This window comes from Xyrauchen texanus, chromosome 18, assembly GCF_025860055.1.
Source record: "Xyrauchen texanus isolate HMW12.3.18 chromosome 18, RBS_HiC_50CHRs, whole genome shotgun sequence".
Lineage (NCBI taxonomy): Eukaryota > Metazoa > Chordata > Actinopteri > Cypriniformes > Catostomidae > Xyrauchen > Xyrauchen texanus.
The window spans coordinates 31493762-31516123 of NC_068293.1; the positions used below are offsets into that span (position 1 = coordinate 31493762).

General features: G+C 36.3%; 1 pseudogene; it reads right to left on the bottom strand.

Annotated features, from left to right (window-relative positions):
- On the bottom strand, positions 1 to 20593 carry LOC127658563 (immunoglobulin-like domain-containing receptor 2; annotated as a pseudogene).
- Between the last annotated feature and the right edge of the window lie 1769 nt (positions 20594 to 22362).

Here is a 22362-nt window from a genome sequence, read left to right on the forward strand (position 1 = left end):
TTCAAAACCCATGTTGCAGGTTTTTTTATTTTTTCAGTAGAACACAAAATAAGACATTTTGAAGACTCTTTATACAGTTCTTCTCTATACAACAGCAATTATTTTACTATCATTGAGAAAAATAAACAAACCAACAAATGTAGTTTTTTTCTAGTAAATAAATAAGGAATGAGTTACCAAATTTGTTCACAGATGTTTCCTTTCTTAAACAGTGTTTGAAAGGGGGCAAGCTAAAATTTGATGCCTGTATTTTATCGATTCGAAATTTTGTTTGTTGATCAGTTGTTTTAAAAGTCATACAATATCTTTAGATTTCGCCATCTAATGCGACTTATGAGACTATGTTGATATTACTAATGTATCATTAAGTTATTAATTTTTTAATTGTTAATCATGAATCATTTATTTACTATAGAACAATGTGAGTGTGTGAGTAAGTGAGAGATCCAGATATAGAGAGAGCAAAACATAAAATCTGAGCACTAAACACCTGTGAGGGCTTGTTTCATATTGTTTCCTGATATTGTTATCTCATCCTGGAAAGAGGCATCCTTTCCTTTACTGTGTCCTTTCCCATTTCCTGATTGGCTTTGGGTCTGTATTGCTGAAGAAAAAGTCCTATTTATTTTCTTATGTATTTTGAAGCAAGAGCAGAGAGATGAAGTGTTAATGCCTTTGTAGTTCACACTGATATACGTGATAAGGAACAAAAGACATGTTATGCAAAAAGAATGCACAAAGGTTATTAACCATTAATGAAAATAATCATGCAGCAAGTGATCATTTCAAAATCGTTATTTCAAAACCATGAAATAGATATAAATGGCACAATTTCAAAAGCACAATCTGGCACAGAATTGTATAGTACAACAATGCAAACAAAGGCAATGGCATTATAAAAATATTAAAAACAGAGTCCAATTACAGTACTTAAGACATACAAAATGTCAAGGAATGTATTAAACATGAATGAAGAGAACATTTAAAATTATTTAGAATTTAGTTTGAACATGACACCATGACAAGTCCTCTTTGACTGCATAAAATGTAGTTCACAGAACTCTAGTGTAGTGGTAGTCTGTATAAGAGAAACAGAGACACACACAAACACGTTTTTCACGTTCTTGCCCAGAATACGTTTCCAGGCATTATACTGTATTGCTGACTGATTGATGCTTGGTGTCTGGTGCATTTCTCTGCAGCTTGATGGTGATGTTAATAGTATGATGTCAGCTCAGTCTGATGATGTCACACAATTAGAGAGTCTCTGCTTAGATGAGTGGTCTGTTAAAAAACACCAAGAGCCACACATTAGACACCCATTAGCACGTTTGCTGATGCATTGTTAGTGCAGCAGTCTGATGCAGTAATACAAGCCCCTTAGATTTAGTGATGTCATATGTGGCACATACAGTTAGTAAACACAGAAACCCTGCCTGAGAAATTAACAGTTTTGATCATTCAAAGCACACTTATTTATACACATTCCTGTAAAGAATACGTTTCATATTTCAGCATCCAAAATATAACATACAATGAAGATAATTTTAGCTCTTGATTATATTTTTGAGTCCCTCCTAGGAAATATGTATGAAAAACTACAAAGATTTGATGTCTAATCAGATATTCATACAGATATACATACAGGAAATTATATTTAGTATCAATTCAGATAGCTGAAAAAATAACATCATAATTTCTCCAGTCAGTCTAGATGCTACCTATTTAAAGGGATAGTTCACCCCAAAATGAAAATTCTCTTATAATTTTCTCAGCCTCATAGAATGTTCCAGATGTCTATGACTTTCTTCTGCAGAACACAAACAAAGATTTTTATCTCAGCTCTGTTGGTCCTCACAATGCAAGTGAATGGTGACCAGATCTCAAAAGATCTGAAAAATACAAAGGCAGCATAAAAGTAATCCATAGAACTGCAGTGGTTTAATCCATGAAGTGGGTCTTCTGAATTGATCCAATCAGTTTTGGGTGAAAACCCTAAACTTCAGAAGACATGGATTAAACCACTGGAGTCATATTTTATACTGTCTTTCTGTGCAAAGTTTTTGTACCCGCATTGAAAACATAAAAAAAAAAAAAAATCCAACCATGATGTCGCTAATCATTATAAATACCTGCACTGGGTAGACCTTGAAGCCTGGCTTTTTTTTTTACCACTTTAATTGATACAGTCAGCTCTGCATGAGCATCATCAATATGTCAGAGTCCATGCAATAACTGATTGGCTACAGATCCAACAAGAATGTGATTTCAAATTCTGGAACTGGTGTTAGGTTGAGAGATGCGAGGATTTTCAGAGCTTTCAGATGTAACCCATAACAAATATGGATGGCACATAGTCTATTATAGTTGGTGAGCTCTGAAATGTTTCTTGTTTGTGACATTTTGAGGTACTGGAGGTTTTCAAGCATGGAACATTTCTTGGGTTAATGCTCTTTTATGTTTTGGACATTACATTTTTACAATACATCTTGGTGGCATTTCAATGTTGTCTTCTGAGGCTTGAAGAAAGAGTAGTCTTCAAATCTTTTAAGATGGAACTCTTTGGTCCACCCTTCAATGTACAAACCTAATAGCTCCAGCCCAAATGTTTATAAGTAACTCACCAGTTTCCTGGGTTTGTCCCTGTCATCCCTGCGCTCCTGTAGTGTATGGCACAACTCTTGGGGTGGATGTGTATAAGAAAAAGGGCGCATGCTAGGATCAGTAGTCCTGTAGCGTTCCCTCCCTGTACGCTCTTCAGTTCTAAACCTCTCAACCTCCCTCTCAGAGTATGGAGGTAAAGGATCGTCCTCTTCAGGCCGGTTGCTAGGTGACCTGCTATTGTAACAGTCACTGCTCTTCTTGGAACTGCCTTTTGAGGGGGTGTCACTTTCATCATCAGTCCTCCCACCCTGCTCTCCATGACCCCTGGCCTTGCTCTCCAGCAGACTGTTTAGGTAGGTATCATCATATGACCTTTGACGAGCAGCATAACGCTCACTGTCACGCTTTTTATGGGGGGAATTTGGCGAGCCTCGACGTCGCCAGGCATCATCATTGTCATCATGGGAACAACGTGGGCCATCTCGGTATGACATGCGATGGTCCTGTGGCCTTGGGCTCATTTCGAAGTCTTGCTGAGGTCCACGGAAGTCATCTCTCCGACGACTGTGTGGGCCATAAGACAACGCAAACTCTTCCAGTTCGTCTAGTGACCCTGTGCGCCCCCTGGTGTCAAAGGCTTTTCGGGGCAGGTGCTCTTGAGCGGCAGTTCCATCTGCACAAACAGCCATGATAATATTATTACACACTAGACACTGTAGATTTGCTCTAAAACCAAGTGAGCTATGTAGATTTGCTCTAAAACCAAGTGAAGGTATCATAGGTGCACTCCAGACGCAAAGGCTGTTCCAAAAGATAGGCAGCTTTATTGTGCTAACTTTACTGATGCAGTAAAAAGTGGTAATTAGGGTTTTCAACACGGCCAAATTTTTTACCTAAATGTTACCGTAATTGGAATTATATAAAACTTTTAAAGGCATTGTTTCAGTTACCAGATCACCCAATTATTTTACTGTCTCATGCAGAAGTGATGCTGTGTCATGTTAAAAAGAAGCTTTAAAAAGTATATGGAGGCACATGTGCTCTTTTGTATTCATTTCACTGTGTGTTAAATTAGGTAATTTGAACAAAAAGTAATTGTCATCATCAATTCTTGGTGCTCATCCAAAATTCAAATGCAGTTTTAGAATTTAAATTTTTAGTTCAAATATTTGAATTTCAAATTTTAATTTGACTGTCTTAGTGATAACCTGCAATTGTTATCTTAAGGAGTTATTTCTACATGATCTAACCCTTAAAATTACTTTCGTTGATGTAATGTAATGTATTCAGGTTGATTCAGTGGAGTTAAAAGCAGGGTAGTGTGATCAGACGATATAACAATTGTGAGTGGGGGGCAGGCTTCTGTCAGGGGGACCGCTGACCCACCCCCCCTCTAGAACTGCCACTGGGAGGCAGTGAGGTACCTCACTATGACTTGGAACAGACACTATATCTATAGCTACAGCCAAGCTATTCAACATTTGTCAAACATTCTAAAATATTATGCCATGTCACAGGTATATATACCAATACACATAAACACTTGAAATTGTACCTGTTGTCATGCTCGTCTAGAGAGTGATTGCTCTGATAATGTGAGGGGTGGAGCACATGGTCGACTGATGCTGCTCTGAGACGTAGCTGGTCAGTGTGGTCACTGATAGGTAGCAGTGCCTTCTTCTGGACTTGCCGATAGGTCTGCCTGAAGTCTAAATCCCCATCATGCAGAGAGCTTAGTTCTGATAGGCTGCCAGCTGCTGACACAATTATATTGTTATGGAGACTTGATGTTCTGGCATTCTGTTACAATCACACCCATGAAAATAACACAAGGACAGTGAACTCTCTGTAGCCTGCACCAGAGAAATATATAGTGTTATGGCAGAAAAGATGCACCTGGTTTAAATATAATGAATTCACTGACATGATCTAGTAACATGCACAGTAACTTCAATATTTTTGGATAGATGAAGAAGGCAATTCCATTGGCATACTAAAAGCTTTAACACTGTTACAGAAAGTAAACTGGTCCCTTGCCTTAAAGGGACATTTCACTCCAAATGAAACATCTGAAGCATGCCAACACCTCCTCACCTTATGTAATTTAAAACATATATTATTTATTTTCTGTGGAACACAAAATGATACAGATTATCCAGGCTTCTCTTATGTATTCAAATACAGAAACAACTCTGTTGATTTATCCAACCACAATGTCTATAATAACCTGCACTGGATAGACCTTGAAGCCTAGATTTTTTTTTAAGATGACAATAAACGTTACCAGCAAAGAGAATGTTAGCAGAGTTTGACTTGAGTTAGATGACAAGTTCTTGAATGAAATGCAGATGCCTTTTCTCTTGCACTGGATAGATGTGGTCAAAAAATGCCAAGGCATTCAAATAATTATCATTTCATTTTACACATGTTGTTACATGGAGGAAAATTAGCTTTTAAAATTTCTGTTATTGCCACTTACCTCCAGCTATATTGTTTTCTACTGAAGGAGGCACTGCATTGAACTTAGGTTCAATAAGAGATGGTGGTGCGGGTGGAGAAACCACAGGAACAGAAGGAACATAGTAAGGTTGATACAAGGCAATCTGAGGAGGCTGAATGCTCTTTGTCATCTTCCCTGCTTCATATACTAATAAACAAAAACAATGGGAAAGACTTTAGTCTGGTTAAGGGTGATTATAAGTGTAGATGAGCTGTGCACTATGGTGTCCAAATGTTAAATGTTATGGGGAAAAATTTCATTTTTTTTTTTTTTTTACAAAGATTACACTGACCAGGTTAAATCCTTTGTACAAAAGGTCAGATTTCCATGCTTTCATTAAACCGCACAAGATGGTCTTTCAAATATTCTCAAATCATGCTGGGATAATATGGCTCATTAGATTTTCCTCAAGCTTGTGGATTCCAATGTCAGCTTGAGTGCAAGTTTTCAGTATAGCAAAAAAGAGGAACATGCAAAACAAATGAAGAAATTGTACCTATTTCTAAAAAAGTTTTCAAATTAACTTTTCACTCAAATGTGTATTTTTGTAAATTTTGTACATTTTATATAATCAAAATAGAAGTATTTTCTCTAGTGGTCTCAGACTTTTGGACCCCAATTGTATGTGAGTGGACATGTGTACTTACAGTGTTTTGGACAGCAACATGTATCCGGACAGCAGCAGCAGCGTACATAACAACAACAGGAGTGAGGGCAACACTGACACCAGCAGATCCCAACCAACAACAGGAAGAGAACGCTGCCCAGCATGATGACCCCCACAAACATCCACTCTAAGAGGGACACAAGAAAGAAAAAGTTATCTGTGAAAACACTGGCTAGTGAAATAATATATCAGATTCATTCACTTGGATGTCATGTCAGGATGGATGAATATCAGGATGTGATCTAAGACTGAAGAAATTTGTCAGGAAACTTGGTTTCCGTGGCAAAGCTGGCAAGCAGATCCTGGAGGAAATTCTGTCCTGAAATAATTTTTGCCCACAGGATATAAAGCCTCTGATCATGACCAGCCACAAGGTAGAGTGGGTATGATTCAGGCCCTCTTATTTGGGGTCTCTACAGGCCTAATGATTAATTTCCTCTGGGCATGATCTGAAATTTCTAACGGCATTCATTCCAGAGCATGATGCAGATACTCTTCATTCTCAAGCATGTTCATAAATATACATCTCTGAGCACAGTAGCATTATAGAATGTTGACTGGTTACTGATATCAAGTCATTTCGGAGAGTAAAGTGTAATGCTCGTCACATAATCAGTTTGCTTCTTGCAAGTAACAAATAAAGTAATTTGAATTTACTCCATTGTAGACCTTATTCACAGTAGCACCATATTTGATTTATAATGCAAATGAAAACTAGGCTGTGAGGGATAGCCTTACCTCTTCAGTGGCACGCATGGTACAAAGCTGTTTAAAGCTCCAAGATCCCATCTGATTTTCCACAACTCATGTTGTCTGGAGTTTTTTGTCTACTGAATGTCCTTGGAAAGATATTTTTTCAATGTTTTGTCCACAGAACAATTCAAAAACACTATAAACTGCAGTACAGCCCACTAAAGAGACTGTACGTCTGTCCCTCCCAGCCTCATTGTCATTCCCATTAAATCAAAGATGGCACTGAATGTGAAAAAGGTGTATACCCTAGTTACCTTATCAAATGTTCAACTTACTTGATTTTAAACTAAATAATGTTGAAAAATAACATTTTAAAAGTATAGCAAAAGTTGCTAATCTGTTGCAGTCCATAATAAATAAGAATGCAATATGATGAGTTACTTTTATTAGAGATTAATGCAATATTTCAATTAAGTATTTCAACAATTAAGGTCATGCTGGCCTGAAAAGTAGCAATGTAATATGTAGTTTCAAAAGTGAGTAGATCAGATTTATGTTGACTGGAGCACACTAGAGTGTGTTGATTGGAGTAGAGGATAAAGCAGGTGAGTTAGAGTTAGAGGACCTGTGTGAGAATATCCATTGGAAAGGACAGAGTGAAAGAGGAAAGCAGTGGTATGTCAGGCATACCTGGCATAATCTCCATATCAAATTCAGGCAGGATGTCATCCAGCACACCTATCCTACCTGGAGAAGGGAGAAGATCAGAAATGAACAGCAGCAGGAGGCAGCAGGTGAAAAAGTTCAAAGTGTAGGGCCAGTGGGCTCTGTTAGTGACTGTGGAGTACTCAAAAGTGTAAATGAAATCTGATTTGAGTTTTTACCTGTTTGGACTAAATCAAGTAGTACAATCTCTGATAAATGTATTCATGAATGCAAAGGTATGAACAAAGTCTGCATGTGAACTATACCAGTCAAAACTTTGGGCACACTTGACTGCACTTACGTTTTTCATTATCTTAAAAATATTTTGATCTAAAGGCTTATGCTTAAATGCTTTCATTTAGTTTTGTAAACACAAATTAAGCCTATGAATGAATTATTTTTTTTTTTTTTAATGGATGGGTTGGTTCAGATATGCCCAGTATACAGTACACTGAAACTCCTTCGATACTATTTAAAAAGCATCCCAAGTGGCACCTAATGAAGGTGGTTGAGAGAATGCTCAGTGTATGCAGAAATGGAATAGTGACAAAGGGTGGCTATTTTTAATGAGTCTAAACAATCTTATATTTATCATACATCATGTTGTGTTATTTAGTTAAGCTGACTTTACTTTTCTAAAATGTGAAAAATATGAATTAAAAAGTATAAACTTTTGACTGGCAGTGTATATGCATAGGCGTGTGTGTGTGTGTGTGATTGCATTCACTGACACATACTGAGGAATAAAGGGTGAGAGGTCAGTCACATTATTTTCTGTAGGAGTTATTAATTTTAGGCCAGTGCTGTATTTCTGTAGTTTTTTGCTACATAATGGGATATGACCATGCAATTTATGCTTGTAAATTAACAAAAGTAATAACCAAATTAGAAAGTTTAATTCTTCCAAATGAACTTATAACAAGCATATTATCAATAATTTGATTCAGTTACTAATGATATCATAATTAATGACATATATATTTTTCTTTCAAATCAACTATGCAACAACAAATAACCTCAAAAATATGTTTACAAATACAAAAGACACATACAGTAGAGATGTGAAGAATGATAAAACAATGGTAGCATTTTTTAAGATCACTTGCCTGAAATGATTTCTGTATACAGCTCAACATCTGACAGTAATTATATGTCAACATTTTGCAGGTTCCCAGGGAATATGCTTATGTTGATGTATGCATTCATTCTGTATTTATATCTGGACTGAGCAACAGATCAGGCTCTCCATTCTGCACAAATGAAGAGCGGGAAAAAGACGTGGTGGAGGGGCTTTGATGGGGAAGACAGTATATAAATTACTAATTACTCACACTGCCTCATTAGCCATCCTGAAAGAATGGCAGGGATATGCCATCACAAGGGAGACAGTGTTGGCATTGTTTGGAATTGAAGGGTTTCCCAGAGAACTGCCCAATCACCTTTCAAACATCTTCCCTGAGAGAGAAATGAAGGGGTGGCCTTACATGTACAGTCTGGTCAACAACACTTCCAGCTTCGGCCACCGGGGGCAGTGGTCCAAATTTTAGCAAGTACAGACCGATTTCAACAGCGGAACATTCAACCTCCCCTTCACCGAATTCACAGTGCGATCAATCTAGGACTGCACACTTCCAATGTGTTGGCAAAGCCTTCACTTCTGTGTTTGAGTACTTCAATGGAGTATGTCAATAGCCTAATATTTAGCTAACTTCATGTTTTGTATATTGCAATAGCACATTAAAGGAAACCACACCAAACTGCTTCCTTTTATATAGGAAAATCATCGAAATGAGCTTGAATTCAAAAGTTGCATTTTAAATTCGGCAGATATACGCAAGTTCTTTAACATCCATCACCAAATATGAGTGCGATAAACAAATCTGACCACTGTCATGGCAGATTTATCCCTGAGTGACAGGAAGTGCTGAGCTGGCAGCTATGCATGCACTGCCATCAGATTCCCTGTTACCCTCATGAAACCAACCAAAACCTGAGAGTAATGGGACTTCACACTAGAGGAAGAGAGGATGTGCAGGAAACTAATAAAAGTCCAAATGAAATCAAGAGCTAATCTGAAAGTAAAGAAACGACTAGACAGTAAGTGCTATGGAATAGGAAAGCTCAAAGTCTAGTTCAAAGACTTTGTCTGATTCGGTGATATATCTTTCACTTTGTCAACCAATTCAATCTTTATTACTCAGGGGACAGGAGTGGCTTGCTGCACTTCTCAACATATAGATTACACTCTGGTCCTCCTGTCTAAGATTATCCCTCTTTTTCTCCCTCTTGCTCTCTATCTTGATGAAGTATTTTTTTCTCCCTCTACAGCACACTGGATTGCTCAGGAGGCCCTGACATCCTCTGGCCTCAGAAAAACCCTTTGTTCCCATGGAAACGGCATAAGACTTGGCTTATATTGCTCACGTCAATAACTGCCAGTAATTTAGATTTGTCTGGCATGAGGTGTCTGACTCTCTTTGTCCAGCTGACACAGAAATAACTTATGCCATTAGGCTCAGTCAAACTGCACCAAACAATTGGTTCCTCTCTGCAGTGATCCTGTCCAGGATATGTAGAATATGTGAGGTTGTCCTAATCTACTGAAGCACAAATGAACAATTGAGTCTCTTATTAAGGAACTGAGCCCTGTTCAGAGGCATGTTCGGTTTGGTTGTCGCCATGGTAGCACTTGTAAGAGCACTCAGGAATTCAAACAGAGACAGGCATGAACAATCAGACACAATAACAAAGCATACACACACAAACAAACAAACATTTTTGGACTGCAAGGCACTAAAACAAGAATAAAATGTTTATTTATTTATGTTGATTTTAAATAATCACAAAAATTAAAGGAACACAGTAGTTCACCCACAAATGAAAATTATCTCATCATTTATTCACCCTAATGCCATCTGTGATGTGTATGTCTTTCTTTCTTCTACTAAACACAAACAAGGATTTTTAGAAGAATATTTCAGCTCTGTAGGTCTTGACAAAACCTTTAAAGCTCTAAAAATCACACAAAAACAGCATAAAAGTAACCCCTAAGGCTCCAGCGGTTTAATATATGTCTTCTGAAGCAATATGATCACTTTGGCTATGAAACAGATCAATATTGTAGTAATTTTCGACACTGTAAAAAAATCTTGTTCAATTTACGGTAAAAACTGGCAACTGTAATTGCCAGAAATTCGCCGTAAAAAATACAGTAACCATGTTTCAGGCTTTAAGGGATGTCATTTTGATGCCTGTATATTGTAAGGTGAATTATCATTGTGTATATTATTATATGATACACTTGATCTGTTAACCTTCAGAAACTTTTCACTAATGCTATCCCCGTTGTAATTACAGAAGGTCACATGGTGACATGAAGTTCATCAGTACTGGGTCTTCCAGGAGCAATGACCAATAAACATGTAGTGACAGTGCTCAGTGTCAATCACACAAACACTAAGCACCATCAGGGTAACACATGTGAAATTAAAATAATGCAAAAAACATTAACTAAACTACATAAAATATAACACAGAACTTATATATGTCATAAATGATGTTAAAATTAAGAAGAAAAACTATTCCCATAACATATAATGAAATGTAATGGGTCACGCAGGGAATTCTGGGAATGCCAGATAATTAACAATAATTTACCATACATATACTCTCTTGTTAACACAATATATATTTTCACAGTTAATTATACGGGAAAATCATCATTTGTTTTTACATTTTACAGTAAAACTACATGAATTGTCTTTTTAAATATATTTTTGAAAATTGTACAATATATTTGAAGGTAAATACCCATTTACCAATTTAAGTTTTTTTACTGAAGCATTTTTACAGTCTTTTACCATTACAATTATAGACATTTTTAACAGTGTCCTAAAAATCTCCAATTTCACTTTCTTCCACATTCAGAAAGTAAAAGTGGAGATTTATAGTACACTGTTTTTAATTGTAAAAAAGGACTTTAATATTCATCTGTTTCCCACCCACACATATCATTTCACTTATGAAGATATAAATTAAACCACTCGAGTCTCGAATGATTACTTTTATGCTGCCTTTGTGTGATGTTTGGAGTTTCAAATGTGTGGTCACCATTCATTTGCATTGTAAGGACCTATAGAGCTGAGATACTCTTCTAAAAACCTTTTTTTGTGTTCTGCTGATGAAGTAATGTCCTACACATCTGGGATGGCATGGGGTGAGTAAATTTAATTTAGAGTATTTTCATTTTTGGGTAAACTATGCCTTTAAGAGGCATTTTTTTTTACTTTATTACCCTGCTAAAAGACACCATCTAAAACAAGCAAAAGGTGGTTTGCTAGTCTTAGCTGGTTTAAGCTTGTCTCCAAGCCTCCCACTTGAAAAGTGCCCAAAACCACTATAAATCCCACCAAACAGACCAGCCTGAACAGACTGGAAGACCAGCTTAGACCAGCAAACCAGCTTTGGTTTACGCTGTTTTTTTCCAGCAGGGTATAGAGATATCAACTGACTTTTGTGGTGATTGAGGAGGATGTGTTGAGGACGTGAGACTCACCCTGCACGAGCAGCTCGACCTGGCCATCATTTTTCCCTTCCAGGTCGTCAGCGATGATCACTTTGCAGAAGTACACACCACTGTCTCCCCACTGCAGCTGTCCAATGCGCAGATCTGCTTCTGAAAAACCATAACATGTTACATATATTACAGAGTCATAACCTAAAAACCTATCACTAACCTAACTGGTTTATTAGTTTGTATGTAATTATTTTATTTGACTATTTTGGTCTGATTTTGTTTTTGGAATGTTTTATTAATTAAAAATAGGTTAAGAATTGTATTTTGGAAAAGACATAAAAGCACAGTACACTGCTTATTATTACAGTAATTATAATCAATTCTAAATATTTTCATCACCAACATTTTTTTGTCACCTATTGCTATTAGGTGACTTTGCAATCCATTCTCCCAACATCTAAGACCATAATTTTTGAAAGTGAAGTGAATACATTTTTGACTGATTTGAAACAGGTTTTCTGAACACTCTCCCCATTTTCCATTGGTGGGACAAACAGATAACCCTGCCCCAAACTCATGCTATCAGTTGAGTCAATGTTGCTGTGTTGCGCTGGTCAGGATTAAACAAACAGAGCAATGTTTTCATAGTGCCACAGTGACTGGGTTTCCATCTACATATCTGTATGCACATTTTGGGATATCACATAAAAACTGATGGATGGAAATACAATTTCCAAAATGCGCTTAAAAATGAATACGATCGCTTAAGTTGGATAATTTTTTTATTCGATAAGAAGAAATGCACATAAACGATGATGGAAACACTTACCGAATAAACTCTGTTCGATGCGAATCAAAAAAGTAATGTGACAAAATAATTAGTTCATAACTGGACTAACCAGTGGACCAATCATCACAACTGAAATGTTGCTCTGGTCATCCTGAAATAATGATGTCCTGAAAATCCAAAGCCTGTAAAGAGGTTGCAGAGTCAATAAGTCGAATACAAATTTGAACTGTGCGGAAGAACAGGTTTATTGACACTTTGAAAAATATCTTATACACCGATTAGCCACAACATTAAAACTACCTGCCTAATATTGTGTAGGTCCCCCTCATACTGCCAAAACAGAGCCAACATGCATCTTAGAATGCTATTCTTCTCACCACCATTGGACAGAGCAGTTATCTGAGTTACCATAGACTTTGTCAGTTCAAACCATTCTGGCCATTTTCTGTTGACCACTCTCATCAACTAAGCATTTCCATCTACAGAACTGCCTCTCACTGGATGTTTCTTTATTTGGCACCATTTGGAGTTTTTGGAGCACTTTTGACACAAACATGTAAACACTCATGAAGATATATATAGGAATTGATAATCATTCACTTTATTAAGTAAAATGGATAAATGAGTTTGTTTCCACATTACATGATATTAAACTTGTTTAACCAATGCCTGCAGAAACACGTGTATAAAACATTATAATCTCTTTTGATAATCGTACACCTGAAGCACAAATGCTAGCGCTAACAGAATTGTTTACCTTTTTTTTTTTTTTACAATTGTTTGTTTATCAGAATTGGGTTGCTAGGAGACATCTCTAATGAGAGTCAAACCCCTGCTAAGCTAATGGGAGCACGGCAGTTTTGTTTCCTTAAACATCATCTTCCAAATATCGGGGAATGGACTGCAATTATGGTCGGAGATATCAAGTAGGAATATCCCTCATACAACTTGAATGAAACGCAGCATAACCGTGTACCCTGACATAACCAAACTTATTGCAAGCAACATTTAAATCGCAAATATTATTATATAGATTTTCCAGGTATTATTGTCACGACTGGTGTGGAAGCAGGACAAGACAGACGAGAAGTGCGGATCCAAACGTGGTTTTATTTACAAGTAAAAATAAACAAACACAGGAACGAAAGAAAAGGTCCACGATGGGAAAAATTAAACTAAAGCACGAAACAACATTCAGAAGTATACCAGTGAGAAAAACAACCACGAACGATAAGGAAACCTTGAGTGTACACAAATTAACATTTAGGGCAAACGTTGACAAACATGAGGAACATCCAGTAGCAGAGAACATGAAACGATAACATTAACTTTCAACATACATCAAACAACGATCGAAAAGGACTGAACAAAGAACCAGGGTTTAAATACAAGAGGAACAAACTAGGGAATGAGGGACACCTGGGGGGAACAATCAGGGAAGGAGAAGTAATCGGGGGAACACCAATCATAAAAAGAAACTACAGAGGACTACAAAGACCAAACAGGAAACAGGAACTAAACTAAACTTCAAAATGACAGCACAAAACAAAAGACAACAGTGAACGTGACAATTATAGACCTCCTTGGTAGATTCATATGAAAAATTATGATTTTTGAATGACTGTTCGGGAGATATTAAAATTAGGCTTGCTTAAGCAAAGTGTAGTTTCAAGTTTTGGCTTTCAGACGTGGACATGTTTTTAAAATGTAAATCGGTATTATTAGTTAGCTGTGACATAATGTATGATGCCCAAAGGCATACGGCATCTTATTCATTGTGGAACTGTTTTCTTAATGGCATGAATCACACTGAAGGCTTAGACTTAAAATGCACGGCCCACCACTGCTTTTGAAGCTCCAAAAATCACAGAGAGTCAACATAAACGTGATCGATATGACTCCAGTGGTTAAATTAATATCTTCTGAAGTGACATGATTGCTTTTGGTACGAAAAAGATAAATATTTAAGTACTTTTTAAGTAGTGCTGCACAATAAATCATATCGCAATCGCGATGTCAGCCTGTGCGATTATATGACGCAAAATGCTGCGATTATATTAAATAAATACGTGAGAGCTGTTTGCCCATTTTCTACACCGCTAATAAAAAGACGACCAGTCAGTCTCAGTTTAGGGAGTGGCACGTGTGGTGATGTGAGTTTCCGGTCTTCAGTGTGGAAATCAGGTGAAAATGGACACCGAGCAGATCGACACTGATTTAAAGTTCTGCCGAGTGATGCGCACTCTAACACGGAGACGCTCCTCTCTCAACCCCGTTGTCTGCAGCTCGCAACGTGTAGCATCATTGATGAGATCATCATGATAAGATCAATCTTATGTGAAAAATAACACTAAAATGACAACAACAATAAAATGTGTGTGTGTGTGTGTGTGTGTGTATGTATATATATATATTGGTTTTGGATAGACAAGATTGACAAATGCTTATCAATAATACTTTATGGCTAAAATGTTTACAGTGTTCAGTGGCTAAAATATCAATATGACTAAATGTTACTAAAATATGACTAATATGTCAACAGTTTTCATTGACTAAAACTACATTAAAAAGCCCAGTAAGCCAAACAAAACAAAGCACAATTACAGATGTGTTTGCAAGTGTCACGCCATATGTCAAGTCTTCACAGATATATAAAGAGACATGATGCACCGTTAGCAAAGTGGGATTTCAGAAAATGATCCACACACTGTACAAGAGGTACCAGCGATAAGTAGAACTTTTTAGAAAGAGGATTTGGAAATACCAGTTGGTCATTTAAAAAACAAAAAACAAAAAAAAAAAAACAGCAGTTTTAGTGGTTTGATTGAGTGAAAAACACTTTTATATCCAGTTTCCTTTTCAAAAGAGTTTACATAAAGTACATGTTACATCCTGATTAAATGTCCCTGTTATTTTATTTTGTAAAAATATTTTAATTTGAAAACACTGTGCATTTATAGTTGTTGTTGTTGCTAGTTTGTATGTTTGAGTTGAGAAATACACATTTCAGCATTATCAGTAATCTATTTGTGCATTTTCCTTGACAACCAAGCAAGTTGACTCATGATTCCATTTGTTTATTATATCGAAATCGCATATCGCAATATTAGCCTCAATAATCACAATATGACATTTTCCCCAAATCGTGCAGCCCTACTATAAAGCATCGTTTCCGGTCAGCAACAGTATGCGCATGTCACCTAATCGCGTTGGCATGTTCACGCAAGAACTGACGCACATACGACACCAGGAAGAGCAGTGCTGTTTACAACTGAGTAGAAGGAACACTGTACTGTAGCTTCATTGGTTTTGGTTCAGATATGTATTTGTATCTGTTTTTTACTCACAACAGTGCGTTTGTGTGCTTATCCTGTCCCAGCTGAGAGAAAACGTGAGATTACATCTGTAACATGCCAACACGAACCACATGAAATCAGCGCTGTTATGAATGTGTATACTGCCTCTGACCGGAAGCGAAGGTTTATAGTTAAAAAGTATTTAAATATTTATCTTTTTGCACCAAAAGCGATCGCGTTGCTTTAGAAGACATTAATTTACCCGCAGTCATATCGATGACGTTTATGCTGACTGTCTGTGATTTTTGTAGCTTCAAAAGAGAAATCTCCATTCACTTGCATTTTAAAGGCCTACTGAGCTAAGATATTTTTCTATTTTTCTTCAAATGTATTCTGCTGAAGAAAGAAAGTCATACACACCTGTTATATCATGAGGGTGAGTAAATGGTAAGAGAATTTACATTTTTGGCTGATCTATCCCTTTAAACTGGAATAAGAGATAGTATTTTATAATTGAAAAAATGACATCACCTTTAAATAACATCATCCTTATTTAGAAATTAGTTACATTTACTCCAATCACTTTTAGCACCTACTGTTTATTCAGTAAGAAAAACACATCATTCATACTCGTAATCTATCTGTAATATTTTGTCTGAACAACTGATGTCTTTGTGGGAGGTGAATGGAGGAGGGAGAGCTTGATAAGGAAAGCAGTGGGGGTGTTTTGTGAGACCTTTATGAGCTTTATGAGGTCCAGCCCACAGTGTATGACCTAGAAAAAACAGCCATATTTAAGGAACAGGAAAATACAGCACAATCGGCAGTGTTTCTTCAATGGGGAGACAGATAATAACATAAGATAAGACCTGAGTGCAGAGGAGGCTCAAATTAAATAATAATGTTATAAAAGTTGAGTTTATTATACAGTGGCCTTGAAAAGGATTTACACCTTAAATCACAATTAAAGATTTATGAATTTTTATAGCATTATAACAAAGTATCAAACCAGGTGGCTTCTGCAAACAAATGATGCTAAATTATAAATTATATTAGAATTAAATAAGTTTCTTCTTAGCAATTTTGTACTTACTATTAACCAACTTAAACCAAGGCAAATTTAAGAAGATAAACAAAGTCAGTTCTTCTCAGGTTTGCACAGGTGCCTTAGCAGAACAAATACAGGTGTAATTTAGTAAATTTGTAATTTCATCTTTATTTTGAACAATACATCTGTTGTTTTATCATTTTGAACCAAATACACATTTGTGTAAATTTGCTTAAGTGTGCTTGTGTCATTTTTCTTTAAAATAAATGCAACATAGTTTGATGATTTGTTATCTAATGCAATGACATTCATACATTTTTAAATGCGACTTAGGTGTCCAATAACCTTTTTGGTCAACTAGCTCTGCAAATGGCTCTAAATGTGATGTTATTAAATTGACTTCATTAGATTTTTAGCTAGTTAACAGTGAGTTTGAGACTAATCTGTTGAATTGACTGTTAATAAACAACCATGGATGTTCCCCCCTCCGAGTCATTAAGTTTCTTATTTCTACATTCTAAATAACAAATGCTATCTTTTTAATGTGCCACTTCTACCTTTGTAAACACTATAAAGGTTAACAAGGTTAGTATCAGATTAATGAAAATATTTGGCCCTATAATGGACAAAATGTCACCTCTAGTCCACTTAAACCTTCCTCCAGCTAAAAAAAGCACTTGTAAAATATTGCAAAGTACATAGACACATTACTGTTGATGATGGAGATGTCTCTTCCTTTATAGTGTTCTGCTAAGGTCATGGAAGCTCCCTGTCCAGAGGCCACTATGCGAACTGTGCGGCCCTTGTCAGAGCAGTCCAGATGGGACGTGGCACCAAGATCAGAGACGTGGACCCCCATGGTCTCTGAAAAGGTGAAGGAATCCCGAGTGCTGTCCGTACAGTAGGATTTATACCACCATTGTACCACAGCAGTTTGAGTAGAATGGGTGGTATAATGACACGGCAGAACGATGGAGGAGAACAGCATTGCAAACTTCTTTTCATCTTTCACAATCACCTGTACACCATTGCAACTTTGCACTGTAACAAAGAGAGGAAACACATTAAACTTTATTTGGTGTTTAGGGTTGGGTTAAGGTATGATTAGGTGACCCTAACTATAGAAGACTATTTAAATACACTAATGAGTTTAAAAGTGTTAATGGAGTTTGCAACCCATAGTTAAAGAAACACCCATTGCTTAATGACAGTAGCACGGTTGCACTTGTCTAGCACTGTGAAGTTAAGATAAGGCAGAAAGCATCTGTGTTGTAAATTCCTTATTGCTTTAATAGAACAGTTGGGACAGTTAGCATTAGGACACAGAAAACATATTAATATGTGGTGAAAGCACAATAGTACACATTTAGGGGAACAGCAAGCATACCCATCTGCTAAGAAAGTCGTGCAAATTCCAAGAAACTGTGAGCAACAACTGTAATGACCTGCTCATAATTTGTATTATGGTGTTTGAGAGCCTTAAGTCTAATGGTGCATTCCACAGTGTAGAGACACAGGCATGTGGTCATTACCCAAAGCCTTTTCTCAGACTACACATGACCAACCAGTAGATCAAACAAAACCATAATTTTATTCAGAGAGTTCCTCTCCTCAAGAATGCTTATTCACACCATTCCGAAGGGAACTCACTCAATCAGCTAGACATTATGAGGTAAGAAAGAGACGAGATGACCTGAAAACACAAATACCCCAAAACATCTGGATCTGGTCAGTCAGAGCATTTGAGTGTGTGTTTGTGTGCCTAACCATGAAAGAGTGCGTTTTTCCAGCCAAGTGTGGGAGATTATGGAACAGCAAACTGGACAAAATAAGAGAAGAGCCTGACAGGAGGATCTGCTGGTGTAAGAGAGACAGAAAGAGAGACAAATAAAGAGAGGATGAAGTGGGGTGAGGTGGGATGGATGGATGCGTAAAGAAAAATTAATTTCCATGCTGTGTAGGGGTTGCAGAGGGGTGGGGGTTGTCATTTTTGGAGAGACGTCCCCATAGTTTTGGGGTGGGTTGGTGAAACCGACATATTCTGAGGAACTTTGTAGAAAAATGGGAGAAAGCATGTTGAGTACAAGTAGGGAGGAGGTCTCTCCCACAAACTGAGACATTTCTCAACAGGGTGGAGAACACTACATGCAATTATACAACTGTTAGTGATGTATTGTAGCCTTAAAAGAAAAACAGCAACTTCCTACACATTTTCCTAGTGCAAGTCAGAATGATCTGGGAAAAGCAGACAAGAACTCATATCCATTCTGCAATACTCAGTTCAGGCTAGTTGGGGGTCCCTACTTTTGTCCTGTCTGTTGCCTGTTGGACTCATTTGTTTGGCATTATAGTGAACCCCCAACCACTAGACTCAGTGCAGCAGGGGGAAGATTAGGTCCTACTGATAAGATACAATCATTCACTCAGTCATTCATGAACATCCAGTTAGGTTAAAACACACCATTACAAGCACCCCACTTTACTTGATGATATGTGTTAATGAATAGCTGATGCCTATTAAACAAATTTATTTATCGCACTTGTTCATTAAATACAGGAAGGCATATTGGATAATATTGCAAATTGTAGCTATTGCAAACAGTATTCTTCTTCACCAGCTTAAAACAAATTTTCCCTAACATATTTATGCAAATTCACATAATTACTGTCTAGAGAGGGATATTTAGCTATAATTTTACTATTTTAGTTCACTTGAGTTTTTAAGTAAATCTAGCTTACTAATAATGTAAAGTTTGCCACTGAAATGCTCATAAGCAACTATCATATTTTGTATCATCTTGGGTGCATCCACCCTTCAAGAACTGACACAATGCAGCTTCACTCCCTGACACATTCCAGCAGCACTTCCCACAATTCTCCCCCACAAAAAAACTTAAGAATGTTATATAGTTTCAAATAACATATCTCTCATATCATATTTCTCGACAGTATTTTTAAAGAAGGCTAACATTTAAACTGTGAATTCCTTCTTCTACATTACAAATAGCTCCTCCATTATCAACAATCATCAATAATAAATATATTGATTTACATCTAATTTATAAAGCAATTATTAAGTTATTAACTTGGATATATGATTCATTTGACAATTAAAAGGGCTCAACAGAGAATCCTTAACAAAATTAATTTAATTAAATGTTAAATGTTGGTAACACTTAACAATAAACTACATTAGTTAACATTAACTAAGAGTGAACAATACTGTATACAGTATCAACATATACTAAAACAGTAACGTTAGTTAACACATTATGAACCAACATGAACTAACAATGAACAAATTATTTTTTTATTAACAACATTAACAAAGATGTATAAATGTTGTTAAAAATATATTGTACTTTAGTTAGTTCAGGATAGGTCTACCTAATGCATTAAATAATGTTAACGACCGGAACGTTTTTGTAAAGTGATTCTAAAACAAATTATGAAATAAAAGTTGTTAATAAAATGTGTAAATTGCACATGCATTGTCAGGTCTACATTTAAATTGACTAAAGTCTAAAAAGTTACCAGGGCACGAGAGCAATCTATAAATAAAGTCGGGCTGAATGCTCTCTAAGCTCTCAACCTGTAGCAGTTCAGCGGTTTTTTTTTTTGTACCGATTTTTATATATTTCTATATCGCTATCAAATGGACAAAATATAAACTCACGTGAAAATAGCATAAATATAATCCAAAGACCCTGTAACAAAACCATGATCCAGTTTCTTTTGTTTCCCATGTACTTGGTTTAATCTCCGCAGAGCTACTCAGAATGAGTGAGCGGACTGTACCACTTTTCCAGAAGGTGGAAACACAACTCTAACACAAATATATTAAAACATGCTAAACAGGTGCCGCTGAGTTTAAAATACAAATCTTTTATAATCTTGAGGAAAAAAAAGAAAGAAATATGTTGTACTCAATGAAACTAATGACAAGGAGAGATCAGAAACCACTATAAAACCCGGGAGGCATTCTACCCATCTTTTCAGGTGGATGCGTCCAAAAATAAAAACAATAACAATATATTGCATACAAACGTAAATCAAGTTTGACTTTACGATCTGCTTTAAGAAATAAGAATGCATATGTTGTATAAGCTTGCTTCTTTTGCAAAAAATGTACAGGAAAAAAATAGCCTAAGAATTGAAATACCGTAAGCATTCTAAAATCACTCATTTATTTATTTTACAAATGGGATGTTCAAGCATAAGTGTTTTCCAGTAATTTACATAGAACATTATGGTGCAAAAGACCTAAAAATGCCCTAATAAGCTCAAATATATTTTGAGTATTTCATATTCATGGATGACCTCTTAAGTTAGCAGGCCAGTTACACACACACTTAATATGAAACATAAAAAGCTAACATTTTTCATTCAGAAAGAATATAGACATACATGTAAAAAAAAAAAGTATCCCGTAGATGGTCATTTACACCAATGTGAATAAACACCCAACTATAAAAATGTCTGACTTAACCTGTGATTCAAAAGAGGAAAATCTAAATAGATTATTATTCATAAATAACATGTAATAATTACTTCAGCTGAGGCATAAAAACGTAAACCATAATGGCTGATTACTTGCAGAAGAAGAGAAAAAAGAAGAAGTGACCTACAGTAGGAAAATGCAGTATAACAATATACTGTATGGTAGTACAACCGTAGAGCAAGATTCCCAATTTCACATTGAGTACCATCAAAGACATTGACATATTCAAAAGTTTGAGGCTGTCATAACAATTCTATTATCAATCCTCATACTTATCTAGATGGTTTTACATATTGTGATCTCTGGGGTCATCACACCGATCTCTGAGGTCTTCACGGCTACCTCTGTTGTCATCATATCTCTTGCGGTGGTCTTCTCGACAAGGTCTTGATGAATGTTAAGGCCGAAATGCAAGTTAGCATTCTGTCAGTGTTCGTTTAGGTCATCTCCTCAGGCTGGTCCTGTTGATTAGATCTCTCTTCAGTGCTCAGCTTCCTTTGGTCGGTATAATCTTGCTCTGCTTTTTCTTGTGGTGGTTTGTCTTGGTATTCCACCACTGAAGGAAATAAATAAATACATAGTTAAAAAATAAATCCTAATAGTTTAGTTTAGTTTATTTGTTTAGCATGTTTAGTACAAGTACAGAACAATGCAAGGAGGGAACAAAGCCACTCTAGGCTTGTACAGAGCTCCACTCCTACTCCTATTAACTCATAAGACATGCAGACTAAACATCAAAAAAAGAAGAAAAAAAACAAAAAACAAAACACACAATAAAAAAACAAACAACAAACTATAGAAAGCTATTCAATACAAGCAAACAATAACTAGAAAAAAATACATAAAAGGCGTCAAGCTAGCAATAGTTGTCTCTTCAAATGCTTTTTAAAAGCTGAATAAGAGGACATTGATCGCAACGATGGACTTAAATCACTCCAGAGCTTAGGACCTCTAAAAGAAATATTAAATTGATGTCTTGTAGTTCATGTGTATGGTAAGACTAAATTATTATTGCTATGTCTAGTTTGAAATGAGTGTACAT